This window comes from Giraffa tippelskirchi, chromosome 12, assembly GCF_054371585.1.
Source record: "Giraffa tippelskirchi isolate mGirTip1 chromosome 12, T2T-mGirTip1v1.2.pri, whole genome shotgun sequence".
NCBI lineage: Eukaryota > Metazoa > Chordata > Mammalia > Artiodactyla > Giraffidae > Giraffa > Giraffa tippelskirchi.
In genome coordinates, this window is record NC_137286.1 from 37,660,126 (window position 1) to 37,684,208 (window position 24,083).

The 24,083-nt window shown below is 38.0% G+C and overlaps 1 protein-coding gene, 1 long non-coding RNA gene and 1 other non-coding gene across 6 annotated transcripts in view; 2 read left to right on the forward strand and 1 right to left on the reverse strand.

The window, feature by feature from the left end:
* LOC145528373 (neuronal acetylcholine receptor subunit alpha-7) overlaps positions 1-24,083 on the forward strand; it is a 135,073-nt gene that overhangs the window by 70,879 nt on the left and 40,111 nt on the right. The window lies entirely within an intron of this gene.
* Positions 16,125-21,741, forward strand: LOC145528375 (uncharacterized). Its single transcript, XR_014070353.1, has 4 exons — positions 16,125-16,357; positions 16,880-18,296; positions 20,491-20,565; positions 20,636-21,741. It is a non-coding gene; the product is annotated as an uncharacterized LOC145528375 (long non-coding RNA).
* Positions 18,757-18,863, reverse strand: LOC145530626 (U6 spliceosomal RNA). Its single transcript, XR_014071943.1, has one exon. It is a non-coding gene; the product is annotated as a U6 spliceosomal RNA (small nuclear RNA).

A 24,083-nucleotide genomic window follows, 5' to 3' on the forward strand; every position in this document is an offset into this window, starting at 1 on the left:
CTGAAAGAATTACTCAAGGATATATTTCAGCAAAATAAGAATAAACCAAGGAAGATTTCATTGCCTCCCCCAGGTAGCTGGGAAGGGTTGGGAAATTCTGGGAACAAAACGCTTCAGACGTAGCTGGAGGCAGAGGGAGTCCTGTGGTGCTGGCTTCATGGTCAGGAGTGGGTCTCCAACTTAATGAGCTGGGAAAGAAAAGGGAGAGAAAATCTTGGTTCAAATACTGACTGGAGTACAGTCAGAAATTGTTAACAAAGAACCTCTGAAAGTCATAGTTAAGTTTAAATATTTGATAATATTTTAAATATGAATAATGGCAGAGATTTGGTTGGTAAGAGATGGAGACACAGAGCAGTAACAGTAGAAGTTTGCTGTGGGGCTTTTCTGGTATATTAGTGATATGCATTCCTTAGTTAGATGCACAAAGGTACAACATTTTAAATAGTACAAATGAATCAATGTGTTAAATATCTGAGTAGCTAACAGAGGAAAAGAAGTGATAATAGCTTCCAAACCACTAGACACAAAATCAGGAATAAAAAATTGTCAGTGCACCTAATGCATGAATAGAAAAATAAGCAATATCAATAGTAAAAAGACAACTTACAGAATAGCAGAAAGTAAAACAATCACTAATTAGAAAAATGCAAGTTGGTTTAAGTCCCATAACAATTCCCCAAACAAAATAGACTTTCTAATTGGTTGAAAGCAAACAAACAAAAACCAACTCTATGACATGTTCATAAGATAGATTTTAATCAAAATGATTGAACATAATGAAAAGAAAGCCATCGAAGAAGGTATATCTGTAAAATGCCACATAAACATAGCAGATTTAGCAGTTCAGGACCACATTGTTTTCTCAGTAAACTTGCCTTTAATCAATGCAAAAGATACTCATTTTGTTTCTTTTCTTGTCCTTTGTCTTTAGTTTTTATTTGTTGAATAAGAATACTGCTAAATCTGATATCTTTCCAAGGCTAAAACAAAAACACGTTTATAAAAAAGGAAATTCCAAACGAAAATCTAGTTCTTTGAAAACATCTAAAAAGTGAATGAATGAAAGAACATATACATAAATTGAACACCTGATGGTAACAGGTGATTTTATAGGGAAATAAAAATTACTAAATATGCCTAAGAAGTATAAAATCAGAATAGACTTAAAATACATAAAACTGGAAAAGTTTGGAAAATATTTACATTTTAAAAGGTACATTTTTACATAGTATCAAGGAATAGATAAATATATGTTGAATAAATTATTCTGGAACATGGATTAAAAACGGAAAATTTATAAAGCTAACACATATTAAGTTAGCCTGGTGAAGACATCTCGATAGAAGGGAACAGCTGACAGATGTTACATGTAAATAAGAATACAGATACCCTAAAAGAATATCACCAGATGAATTCCAGCAGCACGCTGAATGAAAAATACCACATAATTTTTATCCCAGGTAGGCAAGGATAGATTAAGTTGGTAGATTTAGTAGCAGTTCATGTTAATTTGTATCCATGTTGAAAAAAGAAAACAAAGTAACAGAGTCAGAAAAAAGCAATATTAAATTCAGCCCTAATTCTTCATGGAACACACTATAAGGCAAGACTAAAAGGAAACTTTATTTTATTTATTTATTTATTTATTTTTTAAAAGGAAACTTTAATGATTGGATAAATACAATCCGCAAGAAAACTGCAGCAAACGTAAACTTGCAGTTGAGAAGTTAGATCCACGTCCAAGTCAAACAGAAGGCAAAGATAGCAGTTATCTCTTCTGTCAGCAGTCTGCTGGAGGATGTAGCCAGAGCAGGAACGAGATAAAATGAAAAATAAGAGATCTAAATATAGCAGGAAGACACAAAGGCTGCCTGTTACTTCTAGTTGATTATTGGCTTAAAAATAGATTCTGCTGACAGACTTGGAGCTAAATAGAGTTGAGTAAGGAAGATGAAATAAGAGCTACACATCAGTGACTAACAGGGAAGCAAAATGGAAAACAGTGAGGAGGATAACTGTGAAATATTGAGAGGTAAATCTGGGACAAATGCACCAGCCCATGAGAGCTGAATTTAACAGCTGTTCTGTCTCTGTTAAAATTATGTCTTTGCTTCCTTGTCTAACATGAGTATATAGTAAGTCTATGAATTTCATCCATCTTTGCCTATCTGGGATTAAAAACTCACCAAAGCACATAAGAAAAGTGAGAATGTTAGTTGCTCTGTCATGTCCGACGATCCTGTGATTATATATAGCCCACCAGCCTCCTCTGTCCATGGGATTCTCCAGGCAAGAATACCAGAGTAGGTAGCCATTCTCTTCTCTAGGGTATCTTCCCAATCCATGGAACGAACTGGGGTTTCCTGATTTGCAGGCGGACTCTGCAGCATCTGAGCTATCACACCTAAAAGAGTATGTAACCAGAAGCACCATTGCTGCAGGGAAGTTCCAGGGCCAGGATCTAGAACCTAGAACCACTCTGCCCCCGTGCTAGCAATATCTGCAGTCCTCCTGGCCCCAGGTCAGAAGGTTCATGAGGAGACAGTCAGCGAGCTTTAAAAATTCCCAGGCTGCTCAGAGCTTTCTTTGGGGTAGTCCTCTGAGTCCCTGCAGCCCATATGGGTACTTTCAATCCTCCTACTCATTTTGACTTTTCTGATTTGATTTTCTGACTTCTGCTCTGCCTAATAAGCTCCTAAGTACTTGTTAGCAGTGGGGGCTTCATCTCTACCTCCCCACCCCTCCCAGGATACACTACAGCAGATGTGGAGTACAGCTCAGGAATCTGCTACCAGTGGCCTGTGGACCAAACTTGGATAGACTCTGACCTGCGGGGCATGAATACCCAAGATATACTTACATATCTTTGATTAGGTGGAAACTAGGAGGAATTTGGGGGTTTGATACCAGGAATTTCAGCCCATACAATAACATTAATTAAATTCTTGTCTCTCTCTTGCTGTCGAGAGAGAGAGAGAGAGAGAGTGAGACAAACTGAATGATGAAGGATGCTTACATTATTGGCGGCCAATGACGAAAGAACAAATGGGACTTGATTCTAACTATCTGAATGCTTCTCCCTGATACTTACCTGGATATTGCTTTTCATTTTTCCAGGATGCAGTAGTTTCAGAGAACTTAAATGAATTATTACAGGATTCCTTATACACTTTGTAATCAACAGGCAAGATGTGTTATGACTATAACAAAGTTCCTTTGATGTTTTTAGTAAGCAGAATGCAGAATGGGCTCCATTTTATAGACTTCCAGTAAAGAAAGTGAAAGTGTTAGTCACTCAGTCACGCCCAACTCTTTGCGACCCCATGGACTGCAGCCCACCAGGCACTTCTGTCCATGGGATTTTCCAGGCAAGGATACTGGAGTGGGTTGCCATTTCCTTCTCCAGGGGATCTTCCTGACCCAGGGATTGAACCCAGGTCTCTTGCACTGCAGGCAGATTCTTTACCTACTGATCTATGAGGGAAGCCCTAGACTTCCAGTGAGTGCCTCTAAAGACTTGTGGCAAGTGGCCTCTTCCCTGCCTTCCAGAGGATGTTGTGATTTTCTTTTTGTATTGGCTTTGTTGACCCTTTACCTCACTTAATGTAAAAACCAACTTCAGACTGAGGGCAAGCAAAAAAAAAAAGTCTTCATGGTTCAAAAGACTAGTATCAATAGCCATTATAAAGTCTAATTGCTTCATTTCCATCCCCCTCTTCCCTCAATAGTGGTGTTATTTTATATATATATATATGTGTGTGTGTGTGTGTGTGTATGTATACACACACACACACACATATCTGGGAGTTGGGGATGGACAGGGAGGCCTGGCGTGATGCGGTCCATGGGGTCTTAAAGAGTCAGACACAACTGAGCGATTGAACTGAACTGAACTGATATATATATAATTATGGCATTTCGGTAATATTATATAAATGAGCTCTTAACCTTTTGAGAATGGCTAAATAACATTCCATACTATAGATATACAACATGTGTTAAAATATCCATTCCTTGAGGGACATTTGTGGTGTTTACAGTTTTAAGCTATTGTAAATGTAGCTACTATGAACATTCATGTACAGGTTTTTATGTGAACATAAGTTTTTATTTCTCTGATATAAATTAGACAAGATTACAGTTGCTGGGTTGTATAATTCATACCTATTTAGTTTTTTTTTTTTTTTTTTTTTTATTTTTTTTTTTATTTTTTTTTTTGTTCTTTATTTTTTTTTTTATTTTTATTTTTTTTTATTTATAAATTTATTTATTTTACTTGGGGGCTAATTACTTTACAATATTGTAATAGTTTTTGCCATACATTGACAAGAATCAGCCATGGGTTTACATGTGTTCCCCTTCCCGAACCCCCCACCCACCTCCCTCCCCCTCCCATCCCTCTGGATCATCCCACTGCCCCGGCCCCGAGCCCTTGTCACATGCATCGAACATGGAATGGTGCTCTGTTTCACATATGACAATACACATGTCTCAATGCCATTCTCCCAGAACGACCCACCCTCACCTTCTCCCTCAGAGTCCATAAAATTGTTCCATGCATCTGTGTCTCTCATTCTGTCCCGCATATAGGGTTATCGTTACCATCTTTCAGATTCCATATATATGCATTAGTATACTGTATTGTTGTTTTTCTTTCTGGCTTACTTCACTCTGTATAATGGGCTCCAGTTTCATCCATCTCAGTAGAACCGGTTCAAATGTATTTTTTTTAATGGCTGAGTAATATTCCATTGTGTATATGTACCACAGCTTCCTTATCCATTCGTCTGCTGATGGACATCTAGGTTGCTTCCATGTCCTGGCTATTGTAAACAGTGCTGCGATGAACATTGGGGTACACGCGTCTCTTTCAATTCTGGTTTCCTCGGTGTATATGCCCAGCAGTGGGATTGCTGGGTCATATGGCAGTTCTATTCCCAGTTTTTTAAGGAATCTCCACACTGTTCTCCATAGTGGCTGTACTAGTTTGCATTCCCACCAACAGTGTAAGAGGGTTCCCTTTTCTCCACACCCTCTCCAGCATTTATTGCTTGTAGACTTTTGGATAGCAGCCATTCTGACTGGTGTGAAATGATACCTCATTGTGGTTTTGATTTGCATTTCTCTAATAATGAGTGATGTTGAGCATCTTTTCATGTGTTTGTTAGCCATCTGTATGTCTTCTTTGGAGAAATGTCTGTTTAGTTCTTTTTTTAACATCCGCAAATCAATCAATGTAATACACCACATTAACAAATTGAAAGAAAAAAACCATATGGTTATCTCAATAGATGCAGAAAAAGCCTTTGACAAAATTCAGCATCCATTTATGATTAAAACCCTCCAGAAAGCAGGAATAGAAGGAACATATCTCAACATAATAAAAGCTATATATGACAAACCCACAGCAAACATTATCCTCAATGGTGAAAAATTGAAAGCATTTCCCCTAAAGTCAGGAACAAGGCAAGGATGCCCACTTTCACCACTACTATTCAACATAGTTTTGGAAGTTTTGGCCACAGCAATCAGAGCTGAAAAAGAAATAAAAGGAATACAGATAGGAAAAGAAGAAGTAAAACTCTCACTGTTTGCAGATGACATGATCCTCTACATAGAAAACCCTAAAGACTCTACTAGAAAATTACTAGAGTTGATCAATGAATATAGTAAAGTTGCAGGATATAAAATTAACACACAGAAATCCCTTGCATTCCTATACTCCAATAATGAGAAAACAGAAAGAGAAATTAAGGAAACAATACCATTCACCATTGCATCAAAAAGAATAAAATACTTAGGAATATATCTACCTAAAGAAACAAAAGACTTATATATAGAAAACTATAAAACACTGATGAAAGAAATCAAAGAGGACACAAACAGATGGAGAAATATACCGTGTTCATGGATTGGAAGAATTAATATAGTGAAAATGAGTATTCTACCCAAAGCAATCTACAGATTCAATGCAATCCCTATCAAGCTACCAATGGTATTTTTCACAGAACTAGAACAAATCATCTCACAATTTGTATGGAAATATAAGAAACCTCGAATAGCCAAAGCAATCTTGAGGAAGAAGAATGGAACTGGAGGAATCAACCTGCCTGACTTCAGACTCTACTACAAAGCCACAGTCATCAAGACAGTATGGTACTGGCACAAAGATAGAAATATAGATCAATGGAACAAAATAGAAAGCCCAGAGATAAACCCATGCACTTATGGACACCTTATCTTCGACAAAGGAGGCAAGAATATACAATGGAGAAAAGACAACCTCTTTAACAAGTGGTGCTGGGAAAACTGGTCAACCACTTGTAAAAGAACGAAACTAGAACACTTCCTAACACCGTACACAAAAATAAACTCAAAATGGATTAAAGATCTAAACGTAAGACCAGAAACAATAAAACTCCTAGAGGAAAACATAGGCAAAACACTCTCCGACATAAATCACAGCAGGATCCTCCATGACCCACCTCCCAGAATATTGGAAATAAAAGCAAAAATAAACAAATGGGACCTAATTAAAATTAAAAGCTTTTGCACAACAAAGGAAACTATAAACAAGGTGAAAAGACAGCCTTCAGAATGGGAGAAAATAATAGCAAATGAAGCAACAGACAAACAATTAATCTCAAAAATATACAAGCAACTTCTGCAGCTGAATTCCCGAAAAATAAATGACCCAATCAAAAAATGGGCCAAAGAACTAAACAGACATTTCTCCAAAGAATTCATACCTATTTAGTTTTAAAAGAAACTACCTATCCATCTCAGTAGGTCTGTACCATTTACATTCTCCTCAGAAATACATGACTCAGCTATACTGCATCTTCACAAGGATTTGATGTTATCATTATTTATTACTTTGGTCATTCTCATAGGTATTAGTAATATTGTGGTTTTAGTTTGCATTTCCACAATGACTAATGATGGGGAAATGTTGAACATTTTCCTATGTATTTATTAGGTATGCATATCCTCTTTAATCAAGTATCTGTTCATTTATTTTGTCTTTTTTCTAATTTGATCATTGCTGATTTTATTATTTGTTTTTTACTCTTGCATTTTGATAATTCTTTATATATTATATTCTAACTATGAGCTTAGTTGGATATCTGTTGAAAATACTTTTTATTCTTCTGTAGCTTGTCACATTCTTAACTGGATTTTTCACAGAGTAATGTTTTAAACACTTTTATTTCAATGAATCTTCTTGATGGGTTGTGTTTAGGGATCAAGTCTAAAATCTTAGCCTACACCTGTGTCCTGAGGATTCTCTCCTGTTTCCTTCTGCGTTTTATAGTTAAGGGTTACATACAAGTCTGTGATTCATTTTGAGTTAATTTTTGTGAATTCTTGTATAATGTGTGAGACTTCATTCAGAATTCTTTCTGCCTATGGTTTTCCAGGTTGTCCAACTCCTTTCTTTGAAAAGGTTATAATACTCCTCCTTTGAATTGCCTTCAGTCTTTGTCAAAGTCGGTTGGGCATATCTGTGTGGGTCTGCTGTTAGGTTCTCTGTTCTGTTCTTTTCATCTGTGTCCCTCCATCAACTAGTGTGATGTTTTAGTTTTAAGTAAGGCTTAACATTAAATAGTGTTTTTCCTCTCAGTTTATTCTTATTTTTCAAAATTGTTTTAGCTCTTTTAGTTCCTTTGCCTATGTCTCTATAAATTCAGAGTGACCTTGTCTATGTCTACAAAAAAACTTACTGGAAATTTGATAGCCACTTTGTTAAACCTACAGATTATTTGGGGGAGAATTGACATACTATGTTGCATCTCCCAATGTGTGATTGTGGTTTAACTCTATGATTTTTTTTTCATGGGTATTTTGTAATTTTCAGCATACAGGTTCTATAAATGTTTTGCTAAACTTATATTTAAGAGTTTCATTTGATTATAGCAATTTATAGTACTGAATTTTCAGTTTCCATGGTTGCTTATAGACATCAGTTCAGTTAAGTTCAGTTCAGTCGATCAGACTCTTTGCAACCCCATGGACTGCAGCATGCCAGGCCTACCTGTCCATCACCAACTCCCGGAGTTTACTCAAACTTGAGTTGGTGATGCTATCCAACCATCTCATCCTCTGTTGTCCCCTTTCCTCTCACCTTCGATCTTTCCCAGCATCAAGGTCTTTTCAAATGAGTCAGCTCTTCGCATCAGGTGGCCAAAGTATTGGAGTTTCAGCTCCAACATCAGTCCTTCCAATGACCATTCAGGACTGATTTCCTTTAGGATGGACTGGTTGGATCTCCTTGCAGTCCAAGGGACTCTCAAGAATTTTCTCCAACACCACAGTTCAAAAGCATCAATTCTTCGATGTTCAGCTTTCTTTATAGTCCAACTCTCACATCCATACATGACTACTAGAAAAACCACAGCTTTAACTAGATGGACTTTTGTTGGCAAAGTAATGTCTCTGCTTTTTAATATGCTGTCTAGGTTGGTCATAATTTTCCTTCCAAGGAATAAGCATCTTTTAATTTCATGGCTTCAGTCACCATCTGCAGTGATTTTGGAGCCCAGGAAAATAAAGTCTTCCACTGTTTGCACTGTGTCTCCATCTATTTGCCATGAAGTAATGGGACAGGATTCCATGATCCTTGTTTTCTGAATGTTGAGCTGTAAGCCAACTTTTTCACCCTCCTCTTTCACTTTCATCAAGAGGCTCTTTAGTTCTTCTTCACTTTCTGCCATAAGGGTGGTGTCATCTGCACATCTGAGGTTACTGATAATTCTCTTGGCAGTCTTGATTCCAGCTTGTGCTTCCTCCATCCCAGCATTTCTCATGATGTACTCTGCATATAAGTTAAATAAGCACAGCTTTGTTTATAAGTTAAATATACAGCCTTGATGTACTCCTTTTCCTATTTGGGAACCAGTCTATTAATTTGGGGTATACATTATAATCTGACATCTGTATACACTTCAAAGTGATGACCACTACAAGTCTAGTTACCATCCACCACCATATAGTTGACCCACTTCACTTATTTTACCCATCCCCCAAACCCTCTTCCCCTTTGGTAACCACTAATCTCATCTCTGTACCTATGAGTTTGTATTTGCTTTATTTTGTTCCATTATTAGTTTTTTTAGATTCCACACATGAGTGAAATCATGCAGTATTTGTTTGACTTATTTCACCTTCAAGGTCCATCCATATTGTTGCAAATGGCAGGGTTTCATTCTTTTTGAGGACTGAGTAGGAGTCCATTGTGTGGGTGTGTCTTCTTTATCCATTCTCCATCAGTGGACACTTAGGTTGTTATGACATCTTGGTTATTGTAATTTATGCTGCAGTGAACATAGAAGTGACTGTATCTAATCAGATTAGTGTTCTTGGGTTATTTGAATAAATGACCAGAAATACAATAGCTGGACCATGTGGTAGTTCTAGTCTTAATTTTTAAAAGAGCTTCCTTACTGTTTTCCATAGTTGCTGTACCAATTTATATTCCCACCAACAGTGTAAGAAGATTGCCTTTCATCCATATTGTTTCCAACGTTAGTTATTTCTTCTCCTTTGGATGATGGCCATTCTGGCAGATGTAAGATGATATGTCTTTGTGGTTTTGATTTGTATTTCCCTAATAATTAGTGATGCTGCACATTTTTTTTCATGTTCCTGTTGGCCATTTCTATGTCTTCCTTGGAAAAATATCTATTCAGATCCACTGCCTATTTTTGATTGCATTGTTTTGTTATCGTTGATTTGTGTGAGGTCTTTTATTTTAATTTTAAATTATTTTTTAATTGGGGGAAAATTGCTTTACAATTTTGTATTGGCTTCTGCCATACAACACAAATCAGTCATAATTGTGTGTGTGTGTATACATCCCATCACTTTATGGCAAACAGAAGGGGAAAAAGTTGATGCAGTGACAGATTTTATTTTCTTGGGCTCCAAAATCACTGTGGACTGTGATTGCAGCCATGAAATTGAAAGATGCTTGCTCCTTGGAAGGAAAGCTATAACCAACTTACACAGCCTATTAAAAAAAAGAGATATCACTTTGCCAATGAAGCTCCATATGTTCAAAGCAATGTTTTTTTTCCAATAGTCATGTATCAGTATGAAAGGTTGACCATAAAGAAGGATGAGCACTGAAGAATTGATGTGTTCAAATTGTGGTGCTTGAGAAGACTCTTGACAGTCCCTTGGACTGCAAGGAGATCAGCCCTGTGGAGATCAACCCTTAATATTCATTGGAAGGACTGATGCTGACGATGAAGCTCTAATACTTTGGTCACGTAATATGAAAGGCCAACTCATTGGAAAAGACCCTAATGTTGGGAAAGATTGAAGGCAAAAGAGAAGGGGGGCAGCAGAGGATAAGATGGTTAGATAGCATCACTGACACAATAGACATGAATTTGAACAAACTCTAGGAGATGGTAGAGAACGGAGGAGACTGGCATGCTGCAGTCCGTGGATCACCATGAGTCGGACATGACTTAGTGACTGAACAAAAAAATAATAAGAATATTACCCTGTGATGTCAGTTGTCCTCGCCACACAGTGTGCTCCAGTCAATCTATCTACTCAGAAAATCCTCCGGTATTTATTGTATGGTCTCTGGACTTGCTGTGGGCACTGTGGGATCAGCTCCTACTCAGATCTGGCCTTACTCCAGTTTGTTTACAAGGTTCACAATTGCCCCCAAAGTCCACAGTCTCAACCTAGTTGTGGGGATAATCCACTGCACCTGCTGCTGCAAGAGTGAATTCCCTTCCTCTTCTCAGTCACACGGCCCCTTGGTGCTCCGCTTTCGTTTTGGCCCCACCCCTCATTGCAGGCTGCCCTCTGGTGTCTGTTCCCTTACCAGACAAGAGAAGGCAAAGGCTGAGGCTTATTAGGACTCACTAGCTCAGTTGGGGAGAGGGAGGGATAAGATAGCCACCATTGGGATGTTCGGGGAGTGCCTCAGGTGGTAGAGGCCTGCTGGATGTTGCTACAGGCTAAGCCATGTTGTGGGCTCTCCCAGATGAACTGGCCTTTGGTCGTGGGTCCCTAGGAAGAGCCAAGATGCAAAGGCTCCCTGAAAGTTGTGGGTAGTGACCTGTCCCTGTGTACAGCTTGGCAGCTGCTGAGGTGGCCATCATGCCCACCGACCACAGACCACAGCCAGCTCATCCCTCCTACAGCACTCTAAAAGTGGTGGTGGGGAGTGGTCCTGTGGTCTTGGAGTACGTGGAGTTAGAGGGTTCTTGGGGCAATGATCTTTTGCCTCTCTGGCAGACCCATGTTTTCCCCTGGACTCCCTCAGCTGTGTTATATTAACCCCCTCAGAGTATCTCCACAGTTGTCAACCCCATTCCTCTCCCTGGAGTCCAACCCCTAAAGGAAGTCTGAGCCTCAGCACCCAGCCCATACTCGTCATTTGAGTGTGCAAACAGCTTCTTGGCTGAGAAGTGTTGGTCAACTTTAATTTCTTACCGAATTGTCGCTGCTTTGTCTTGCACACACTTGTTGCTGTGCTCTTCTCTGAGGTTTTGTATCTCCCTCCTGTCCCTGCCCCTGAGGAAGTTTCCAAGTATATAGAAACTTTTCCACCTTCACAGCTCCCTTCCCAAGGTGCAGGACTTGTCCGTTTTGTCTCTTTATTTTCTTACTGCCTTTTCCCTACTGCTTTATATGGAGTTTAGCTTGCCTTTTTGGAAGTCTGAGGTCTTCTGCCAGCTTTCAGCAGGTGTTCTGTACGAGTTGTTCCACATGCAGATGTATTTTTGATGTACTTGTGGGGTGGAAAATGATCTCCATGTCTTACTTCCCTGCCATCTTCTGTGTGAGTTCTTTATGTATTTTTTATATCAACTCCATATCAAATATATAATTTACAAATATCTATTTGCATTCAGGAGGTTGCCTTTTTATTTAGATGGTAATTTTCTTTGCTCTTCAGAAGCTTTTTAGTTTGATATAGTCCTTTGTTTGTGACCCTATGGACTGTAACCCACTGGTGGCTGCTAGTGGTAAAGAACCTGCCTGCCAGTGCAGGAGACATAAGAGATGCAGGTTTACCTCCTGGGTTGAGAAGATCCCCTGGAGAAGGAAATGGCAACCTACTCCAGTATTCTTGCCTGGGGAATCCCATGGTCAGATGAGCTTGGCAGGCTACAGTTCATAGGGTCACAAAGAGTCAGACACAACTGGAGCCACTTAGCACACACACAGATGGTGTAAGATAGTGGACTAGTTTCATTGTTTTGCATGTGTCTGTCAAGTTTTTCTACCATTTATCTAATAGACTATCATTTCTCCATTATATGTTGTTTGCTCCTCTGTTGTAAATTAATTGTCCACATATATGTGAGTATATTTTGGGGCTCTCAATTCTGTTACATTGACTTGTGTGTTTATGTGCCAGTTTTGATTACTAGAGCTTTGTACTGTAGTTTGAAATCAAGATGCATGGTACTTCCAGCTTTCTTTTTCTTGTCAAGATTGTTTTGGTTATTCATGATTATTCATGATGGAAACTTAAGTTATATCCATATAGTATCATGTCATCTGTGAGTAGTGACAGTTTTATTTTGTTCTTTCTGATTTGAATGCCTTTCATTTCTTTTTTTTCCCTAATTGCTCTGGGTTAGGACATCTAAAACTGTGCTGAATAAAAGTGGCAAGAAGGGATGCCCTTATCCTGTTACTGATCTTAGGGGAAAATCTTTTGTCTTTTCACTATTGAGTATGATGTTAGCTGTGGGTTTATCATATGTGGACTTTATTGAGTTGGGATATATTATGTCTGTGGCCACTTTGTTGAGAATTTTTATCATCAATAGTTGTTGAATTGTGTCAGATTCTTTTTCTGCATCTATTGAGGTGATCATATGCTTTTTATTCTTCATTTTGATGTGTCACATTGATTGATACATGGATTTGAACTGTTCTTTCATCCTTGGAATAAATCTCACTTGGTTATCATATATGATCTTTTTAATGTATTGTTGGATTAGATTTGCTAATATTTTATTGAGGATATTTACATACATGTTTATTGAGTATATTGGCCTTTATTTTTTTCTGTCGTGCCCTCACATGGTTTTGGTATCACAGTAATGCTTCCTATGGAAAATATATGTGGAAAGTATCTCTTCTCTTCAGTTTTTGAAGAGTTTGAGAAAGATGGATATTAAATTTTCTTTAAATACTTTGTGCAATTAGCCAGTGAATCATCTGGTCCTGGGTTTTTTATTGTATTTTTTTATTACTGTTTTAGTCTTTTTGCTATTGATTGGTCTATTCAGATTTTCTATTTCGTTAAGATTCAGTGTTGGAAGTTATATGTTTCTGTGACTTTATCCCTTTCTTCTAGATTATCCAACTTGTTGGCACGTAATTGTTTGTTGGATCTCTTATGATCCTTTATATTTCTGAAGTTGTAGCATTTCTGTTTCATTTCTGATTTATTTATTTGAGTCCTCTCTCTTTTTTTCTGGTTACTCTAGCTAAAGGTTTGTTAATTTTATTTATCTTTTCAAAGAACCAGGTCTTCATTTCATTGATCTTTTCTACTAGTTTTTTCTCTATTCCTTTTATATCTGCCCTAAGCTTTATTATTTCCTTCCTTCTACTAATTCTGAACTTTGTTTGCTCTTCTTTTCCTAGTCCCATTACGTGTAAAGTTAGATTACTTTGGAGAAATTTTTCTTGTTTTATGAGGCAAGCCTGTATTGATGTGAACTTTTAAAGTTGCTTTCAGTTCAGTTCCATCATTCAATCGTGTCTGACTCTTTGCCACCCCATGGACTACAGCACGCCAGGCTTCTCTGTCCATCACCAACTCCCAGAGCTTTCTCAAACTCATGTCCATCAAGTCGGTGATGCCATCCAACTATCTCATCCTCTGTTGTTCCCCTCTCCTCCTGCATTCCATCTTTCCTAGTATCAGGGTCTTTTCCAATAAGTCATTTCTTCACATCCAGTGGCCAAAGTATTGGAGCTTAAACCTCAGCATCTGTCCTTCCATTGAATATTCAGGACTGATTTCCTTTAGGATTGATTTGATCTCCTTGTTGTTCAAGGGACTCTCAAGAGTCTTCTCCAGCACCACAGTTCAAAAGCATCAGTTCTTAGGTGCTCAGCTTTCTTTATGGTCCAACTCACATCTATACATGACTACTGGAAAAATCATAGCTTTGACTATATGGACCTTTGTCTGTAAAGTAATGTCTCTGCTTTTTAATATGCTGTCTAGGGTTGTCATAGCTTTTCTTCCAAGGAGCAAACATCTTTTAATTTCATGGCTGCAGTCACCATCTACAGTGATTTTGGAGCCCAGGAAAATAAAGTCTCTCATTGTTTCCCCATCTATTTGCCTTGAAGTGATGGGACTAGATGCCATGATCTTAGTTTTTTGAATGTTGAGTTTTAAGTCAGCTTTTTCGCTCTCTTCTTTCACTTTCAACAAGAGGCTCTTTAGTTACTCTTTGCTTTCTGTCATAAAGGTGGTGTCATCTGCATATCTGAGGTTATTAATATTTCTCCTGGCTGTCTTGATTCCAGCTTGTGCTTCATCCAGTCTGGCATTTCACATGATGTACTCTGCATATGAGTTAAAGAAGCAAGGTGACAATATACAGCCTTGACATACTCCTTTCCCAATTTGGAATAAGTCTGTTGTCCATGTTCGGTTCTAACTGTTGCTTCTTGACCTGAATACAGATTTCTCGAGAGGCAGGTCAGGTGGTCTGGTATTCCCATCTCTTGAAGAATTTTCCACAGTTTGTTATGATCCACACAGTCAAAGGCTTTAGCATAGTCAGTGAAGCAGAAGTAGATGTTTTTCTGGAATTGTCTTGCTTTTCCTGTGATCCAACGGATGTTGGCAATTTGATCTCTGGTTCCTCTGCCTTTTCTAAATCCAGCTTCAACATGTGGACATTCTTGGTTCATGTACTGATGAAGCCTAGCTTGGAGAATTTTGAGCATTACTTTGCTAGTGTATGAGATGAGTGCAATTGTGTGATAGTTTGAACATTCTTTTGCTTTGCCTTTCTTTGGGTTTGGAATGAAAACTGACCTTTCCCAGTCCTGTGGCCATTGCTGAGTTTTCCAAATTTTCTGGCATATTGAGCACAGCACTTTCACAGCATCATCTTTTAGGATTTGAAATAGTTCAGCTGGAATTCCATCACCTCCACTAGCTTTGTTCATACTGATGCTTCCTAAGGCCCACTTGACTTTGCACTCCAGGATGTCGTTACAGGATGTCTGGCTCTAGGTGAGTGATCACATCATCATGGTTATGTGGGTCATTAAGATCTTTTTTGTATAGTTGTTTGTATTCTTTCCACCTCTTCTTAATATCTTCTGCTTCTGTTATGTCCTTGCTGTTTCTGTCCTTTATAGTGCCCATCTTTGCATGAAATCTTCCCTTGCTATCTCTAATTTTCTTGAAGACATCTCTAGTCTTTCCCATTCTATTGTTTTCCTCTATTTCTTTGTATTGATCACTTAGGAAGGCTTTCTTATATCTCTTTGCTATTGTTTGGATCTCTGCATTTAGATGGATGTATCTTTTCTTTTCTCCTTTGCTTTTTGCTTCTCTTCTTTTCTCAGCTGCTTGTAAGGCCTTCTCAGACAACTATTTTGCCTTTTTGCATGTCTTCTTCTTGGGGATGGTTTTGATCACCACCTCCTGTACAGTGTTACAAACCTCTGTCCATAGTTCTTCAGGAACTCTATCAGATCCAATCCCTTGAATCTATTTGTCACTTCCACTGTATAATTGTAAGAGATTTGATTTAGGTCATACCTGAGTGGTCTAGTGGTTTTCCCTACTTTCTTCAATATAAGTCTGAATTTTGCAATAACAAGTTCATGATCTGAGCCACAGTCAGCTCCTGGTCTTGTTTTTGCTGACTTTATAGAGCTTTTCCACCTTCAGCTACAAAGAATATAATCAATCTAATTTCGATATTGACCATCTGGTGATGTCCATGTGTAGAGTTGTCCCTTTACTGTATCCCATAGATTTTAGTAAGTTATATTTCTGTTTCATTTCTCTCTCGATAATTTTTGATTTCATAGATGACCCATTGGTTGCTCGGTAGCAACCCTATTATTACATAATGCCCTTCTCTGTGTTTTGTTTCACTGTTAGTTTTAAATTCCGTTTTGTCTGATATGAGTGTAGCTACTCCAGCTTTCTTTTCCTTTCCCTTTGCATGGGATATCTTTTTCCATCTCTTCAGTTTTAGTCTATGTGTGTCCTTTCTTCTGAACTGAGTCTCTTGTAGGCAGCCTGTATTTTGGTCTTGTTTTTTTTTTTGGTCCATTCATCCACTGATTCATCCACATTGATAAATTTAGTCCAGTTACATTTAAAGTAAGTATCAATAGGTATGTATTTGTTGCCATACTGTGAGGTTCACATGTAACATCCTATACAATTAGCCTGTTTTAAGTTGATAGCATCTTAAATTTGAATACATTCCAAAACTTTATCTTTTTGATACTCCCCCATGTTTTATTCCTGGGCTAGGAAGATCTCCTGGAGGAGGAAATGGCAACCCACTCCAGTATTCTTGCCTGAAAAATCTCAAGGACCGAGGAACCTGTAGGCTACAGTGCATGGGGTCACAAAGAGTCAGACACAACTGAGTGACTAAACACAGAAAGCTCCATATTTTATACTTTCAATGACTCACTTTAAATCTCTTTATTTTATGCATCCCTTAAGTAATTATTTTAATTTTAGTTAATTTTACTGCTTTTGTCTTTTGACCTTCCTGCTTATTTTATAAGTGACTAGTTCACTGTGTTTATTATATGTTAACCTTTTCAATGAGATTTTTACTTTTGTATGTTTTCTTATTATTAATTATGCCATTTCTTTTTCTCTTTTCAGCTTAAAAAGTCCCTTTAATATTTCTTGTTGGGTTGGTTTAGTGATGATGAACTCCTTTAGCTTTAATTGTTTTGGAATATCGTGATCTCTTCTTCAGTTCTGAATGATAAACTTTCTAGGCAGAGAATCATGGCTAGAATTTTTTTTTTTTTTACTTTCAGCTCTGTTAGTATATCATGCCACTCCCTTCTGGTCCGTAGAGTTTCTGCTGAGAAATCTACTGATAGACCTCTTGTGTGTTACCTTGTTTTTCTCTTTCTCCTTTTAAAATTTCCTCTTTATCCTTAACTTTTATTATTTTAATTATAGTATGTCTTGGTGTGTGTGTCTATAGATTCATCTTATTTGAAATCATCTGCACTTCTTAGACCTAGATGTCTATTTCCTTTCACAGATTGAGGAAGTTTTCAGCCACTATTTCTTCAAATAATTTTTCTGGTCCTTTTTCTTTATCCTCTCCATCTGGGACCTCTATAATGCAAATTGTTCTTCTGCTTGATGTTATCTCAAAGCTGCCTTTAGGTATCTTCACTTTTTAAGTTCTTTTTCATTTTACTGTTCTGTCTGGATGAGTTCAATTGTTTTATCTTCCAGTTTGCTTATTTGTTCTTCTAGCTCATCAAGTCTGCTGTGGTGACCTCCTCTAGTGTATCTTTCAGTTTAGGTGTAACTTCTATTTGGTATTTTCTTATATTTTCTATCTCTGTTGACATTCTCACTGTGCCCATCCATTTGTTTCCTGAGTTTGGTTATCACCTATATAACCATTACTATTAACTCTTTATCAGATAGAGTGCTTATTTCCACTTTATTTAGTTATTTTTGAGATGTTGTCTTATTCTTCCCATTGGAACATACTCCTCTGTCTCCTTATTTTTCTTAATTCTCTGTGTTTGTTTCTGTGTATTAGGTGAATCAGCTATCCTTCCCAGTCTTGAAGGAATGACCTTATTAAGGAAATGTCCTGTGGGGCTCAGAGGTGCATTTCTGCCTGGCCACTAGAGCCAGGCATTCAGGTGTCCTCTGTGTGGGCTGCATGCACCCCACTTTCTTGTGGGGACATAGCTGCTTCTGTGGCAGGCTAGTGAGCTGGGCTGACCCCCCGGATGGCTGAGGGACATAGCGACGGGTGCCATGCTGTGCTGATGGATGAGGCACACCCTCCAGACTGGCTTTGGGACCTTCGTGCAAGGGCTGCATCACTGGGAGGCGAGGCTGTCACTTGACTGATGTGCAGGAGTGGATGGAACTCTGAGCGGGACACAGTCACTGGTGCTATAAACTTGGAGAATTTCAAAATGGTGCCTGCCAATTAGCACAGTACTCTGAAATGGCAAAAATGGTTCCTGCCAATGTCTCCTAGTCCCCTGGGAGCATCTGGACTGGTTCCTGCCTCTCTGGTGATGCTTCAAGCTTGGTAAGTGGTTTCCCTTGACCTGCAGTACATATGCTTTTTAATCTGGTGTTTTCATGCTGGTTTTGGAGTTGGGTGAGTCTGCATGTGGGCTCTTTAAGAGCAAGTCTTCTATTCTCTCACTTCTGTGGTTTTCCTAGATGCATTCCCTTTCCGCTTCTTAAAAAGTCGAACTGTAGTTGATTTATAGTGTTGTGTTGATTTCAGGTGTATAGCAAAGTGATTCAGATATAGATATATATATATATTCTTTTTCAGATTATTTTCCCCTAAGGTATGAGGGGAAAATAAGGTATAAGATACTGAGTATAGTTCCCTTTGCTATACAGTAGTTTCTTGTGTTTATTTTATATATAGTAGTATGTAAATCCCCAAATCCTAATTTATCCCTTCCCTCCCTGTTTGGTAACCATAAAATTGTTCTCCATGTCTGCGAGTATGTTTCTGTTTTGTAAATAAGCCAAAAAATAAGGAATGCTTCACAAATTTGTGCATCATCCTTGTTCAGGGACCCTGCTAATCTTCTCTGTATTGTTCCAGTTTTAGTATATGTGCTGCCAAAGTGAGCACTCTCTTATGGTTTTTAAAATCAGGTGTTTGGGGGACTCATCTCTCCTGTGCAGGATCTAGGGGTCAAGGTACATGATATGGAACTTGAGTCCCTTACTGCTCAGAGAAAAGATCAGGACCTTTGTGATCCTTCTCAATTGTGGATCACTGCAGCCAGGATGTGATTTCTTCCTTTCTTGGTGAGACATCTCTGTGCCTGTCCTCACTATCTCAATGCTATCCTTTTACCCTTTGTTGTAGAGGAGCTGTTCATCCAGGTTTTAGGTCCCTTTATGAGGAGATTATCCCATACGTAGTTGTGGATTTGCTGTGTCTGTGGAAGGAGATGAGTTCAGGATCATCCTGTGCCACCATCTCGAACCCTCCATCACAATTCTTTTTTAATGTTGATCTTGTATCTTCTGACTTTGCTCCACTCATGTATTAGTTTTTGCACTTACGGGATTTTGTTGTTGCTGTTAGAGATTTCTTGGGGCTGTCCACATAGACATGTAAATGATTTCTATCTTCATGTTAACTGCAAATAAGACAGTTTTGTTTCTTTCTAGTCTGTATGCCTTTATTTCCTCTGCTCTCCTGTTGAGGACTCCAGTATTATTTTGAATAAGACTGTTGAAAGCAGATATCTCTGCCTAGCTCAAGATCTTAGAGGGAAGGCACTCAGTCTTTTTACCATTATACTAGTTTTGTTTTTCTGTTTTTGGGTAGATATTCTTTATCAGGCTGAGGAAGTCTCTCTCTAATTCCAGTTTTCTAACAGTTTTCATTCTGCATGAATGTTAAATATTATCAGTCTCCCCCCACTTTTTTTTTTCATTAGTTGATATAAGCATGTGCTTTTCATTGTTTAGCCTGGCAGGCTACAGTCCATGGTGTTGCAGAGTGAGACACGACTGAGTGACTGACACATACATGGTTGATTCAGTGATCAGTTTTGAGATGCTCAACCAGCCTTGCAATCCTGGAATAAACCCCACTTGGTTATGTATATAATTCTTTATATATGCTGTTGAATTGTATTTGCTTATTTCTTGTTAAGGATTTTTATGTCTGTTTATGAGGGAATGTGGTCATACATTTCTAGCTATTTTCTTATTATTTTACAGTATCATCTTTGTAGTTTTGTTTCAGAACAATATTAGCTTCTTAAAATGAGTGGATAGATATTCTCTCATCCTCTACTTTCTGTTAGAGTTATAGAACTGGTCTTAACCCTTCTTAATTGTTCAGTAGAATTTTCCAGTGAAATTATCAGGACCTAGTGAATTCTTTTCAGGAATTTTTAAATTATTAATTCAATTTGTTTAGTAATTTTGTGACTGTTCAGTTTATTTTCTCTCATTTAAGTTTTAGTAGGTTGTGCTTTTCCAAGGAATTGGCTTATTTCATCTAAAATGTGAAATGCATATGTGAAGAGTTGTTTGCAACATTCCTTTGTCATTTTTTTGATGTGTATAGGGGTTGTAGTAATATACTCAAATTCATTCCTGATATTGGCTTGTCAATTTAATTGATATTTTCAAAGAAGTAGATTTTTGTTTCAATGATTTTCCCTATTGTTTTTATTTTCTTACTTTCATTGATTTTTCTTCCTATATTTATTATTTCATTCTCTCTACTTTTATAGGTTTATTTTTTTGCTTCTTCATTCTTGTTACTTGAGGAGTGACCATGGAGTTACAGACTTGAGATTTCTTCTAGTGTAAGCATTTACTTCTATACATCCCCCTCTCTGGTCAATACCAAAATCAGATTGATTGTGTTCTTTGCAGCTAAAGATGGAGAAGCTCTATACTGTCAGCAAAGAAAAGACCTAGAGCTTACTGTGGCTCAGGTCATCAACTCCTTACTGCAAAATACAGGCTCAAATTGAAGAAAGAGGGAAAACCACTAGGCAATTCATTTATGACCTAAATCAAACCCCTTATGATTATACAGTGGAGATGACAAATAGATTCAAGTGACTAAATCTGGGAGATGGAGTGCCTGAAGAACTATGGATGGAGGTTCATATCATTGTACAGAAGGTGATGACTAAAACCATGCCCAAGGAAAAGAAATGCAAGAAGGCAAAGTGGTTGTCTGAGGAGGCCTTACAAATAGCTGAGAAAAGAAGAGAAATGAAAGGCAAAGGATAAAGGGAAAGATAGACCCAACTAAATGCAGAGTTCCAGAGAATAGCAAGGAGAGATAAGAAAGCCTTCTTATGTGAACCATGCAGAGAAATAGAGGAAAATAATAGAATGGGAAAGACTAGAGATCTCTTCAAGAAAATCAGAGATACCAAGGGAACATTTCATGCAAAGATGGGCACTCTAAAGTACAGAAATAGCAAGGATGTAACAGAAGCAGAAGATATTAAGAAGAGGTGGCAAGAATACTCAGAAGAACTATGCTAAAAGGTCTTAATGACTCAGATAACCATGAGGGTGTGGTCACTCACCTAGAGCCAGACATCCTGGAATGTGAAGTCAAGTGGGCCCTAGGAAGTATTACTATGAACAAAGCTAGTGAAGGTTGATGGAATTCTAGCTGAACTATTTCTAACCCTAAAAGATGATGCTATTAAAGTGCTTCATTCAATATGCCAGCAAATTTGGAAAACTCAGCAGTGGCCACAGCACTGGAAAAGGTCAGTTTTCATTCTGATCCCAAGAAGGGCAATGCCAAAGAATGTTAAAACTATTTCAGAATTGTACTCATTTCACATGCTAGCAAGGTAATGCTCAAAATCCTTCAAGCTAGACTTCAACAATACATGAACTGAGAACCTCCAAGTGTACAAGTTGGATTTAGAAAAGGTAGAGGAACCAGAGATCAAAATGCCAACATCTGCTGGATCATAGGAAAAGCTCTAAGAAAATTAAAAAAAAATAAATCTACTTCTGCTTCATTGACTACGCTAAAAACCTTTGACTGTGTGGATCATAACAAACTGTGGAAAATTCTTAAAGAGGTGGGAATAACAGACCACCTTATCTGCCTCCTGAGAAATCTGTATGCAGGTCAAGAAGCAGCAGTTAGAACCAGACATGTAACAGCCGACTGGTTCAAAACTGGGAAAGGAGTACGTCAAGATTGTATTTTGTCACCCTGCTTATTTAACTTATATGTAGAGTTCATCATATGAAATGCCAGGCTGGATGAAGCACAAACTGGAATCAAGATTGCCAGGAGAAATATCAGTAACCTCAGATATGCAGATGATACTATAATAAAGGCAGAAAGTGAAGAGGAACTAACGAGCCTCTTGATGAAGGTGAAAGAGGAGAGTGAAAAAGCTGGCTTAAAACTCAACATTCAAAAAACGAAGATCATGGCATACGGTCCCATCACTCAATGGCCAATAGATGGAGGGGAAAGTGGGAATAGTGAAAGATTTTATTTTCTTGGACTCCAAAATCACTGCAGACTGCAGCCACAAAATTAAAAGACATTTGCTCTCTGGAAGAAAAGCTATGACAAACCTAGACACCATATTAAAAAGCAGAGACAGCATTTTGCCAACAAAGGGCAGTATAGTCAAAGCTATGGTTTTTCCAATAGTCATGTACGGATGTGAGAGTTGGACCATAAAGAAGGCTGAGTGCCAAAGAATTGATGCTTTTGAACTGTGGTGTTGGAGAAGACTCTTGATAGTCCCTTGGACAGCAAGAAGATCAAACCAGTCAATCCTAAAGGAAATCAACCCTGACTATTCATTGGAAGGTCTGATGCTAAAGCTGAAGCTCCAGTACTTTGGCCACCTGATGGGAAGAGCCAACTCATTGGAAAAGGCCCTGATGCTGGGAAAGATTGAGGGCAAAAGGAGAAGAGGGCAACAGAGGATGAGATGGTTGGGTGGCATCACTGACTCAATGGACTTGAGTCTCAGCAAACTGTGGAAGATAGTGAAGGACAGGCATGCCTAGCATACTGCAGTTCATGAGGCCACAAAGAATCATAAATGGCTTAGTGACTGAACAACAACAAATCTCCCTCTCTGTTCTTTACCTGCACTTCACAAATTTTGGTATGTTGTATTTTTCTTTTCTTCAGTTCAGTTTATCCTTTGAGTTCTCTGTAGAGTTTGTTTTTGACTCTTAGATTATTTTAAAAAATGGTGCTTATATTCCAAGTGTTTAGAAATTCTCCTCTTACCTCCTTCTTTTTACTTGTTTTTAATTTGATTCCATTTCAGACATAAATCACACATTCTGTAATGTTTAAATTCTTTTAAATTTGTTGAGAATGTTATGGCACAAGTTGTAATCTGTCTAGCATATGTTCCATGCGGACTTGAAAACATTGTTTTTGCTGTGTTGGGGAAAGTGTTTTCTGTCAGTTAGGTCCTATTTGTTGATGGTGTGTGTTCTATGACTTTCCTAGTTGTCTCTCATCAAGTATTGAGGAGGAGTGTTGGAGAATGTGGATTTGTCTCTCTTTTTTTTTTTTTTAACTTCTTTCTGGTTTCGGTTCATATATTTTTCAGCTTGTTTGTTTGGGAAAGAATGTATGATTGCTGTGTCTTCTTGGTAGCTGGAATTTTTATAAGTATGTAAATTTATTATCTGCCCTTTGTAATTTTCTTTCGCTAAAGTCTAGTTTATCTGGAAATAATATTGTAAATCTTGCTTGTTTTAATGACATTTTCTTGGAATATGTAATTTGGTTGGCAGCCTACAGTCCACAGTTGATCGGGTCTCTGCTGATCGGGTTGGTGGTAGAACATGAGTTTTTCCTCTGGTGTTTAGCTGAGGTGGGACTTTTACTTATTTTGTTTTCTGTCTCTCTGGTTGCCCTTTCCTGGTCACTTGGCTTTTCTCAAGATGTTTTCATTGTTTTTGTCTACACTTTTGATGCTTCTCCAGGACTCAGTTTGGAATATGAGACAAATGGAAACCCCAGGGTCCTAGTGTCAGTCCTTCTGCTTTCTTCTCTGTACTTTCACAGTGGCCTTATGTTTGTTTATATATTATGTGAAGAGTTTTAGGCATAGTTAATGGAAGTAATAGTGCTGCAAAACACTAATAACAAAATATCATACTCTGGGCATTTTTTCCCCTAAAGTAGGTATTTATTTGGGGCAGAATACCCAGACCATTGCATTTTATTTCTTATTTATCTATACATAGATAAATATATATGTTTTGTGGAACTGTTGTTGTTCCACGAAACTCTTAAGTGACTGTAATGAATACATAAAAATGGAGACTTTTATTTTTCCCTGTTCTGGAGGCT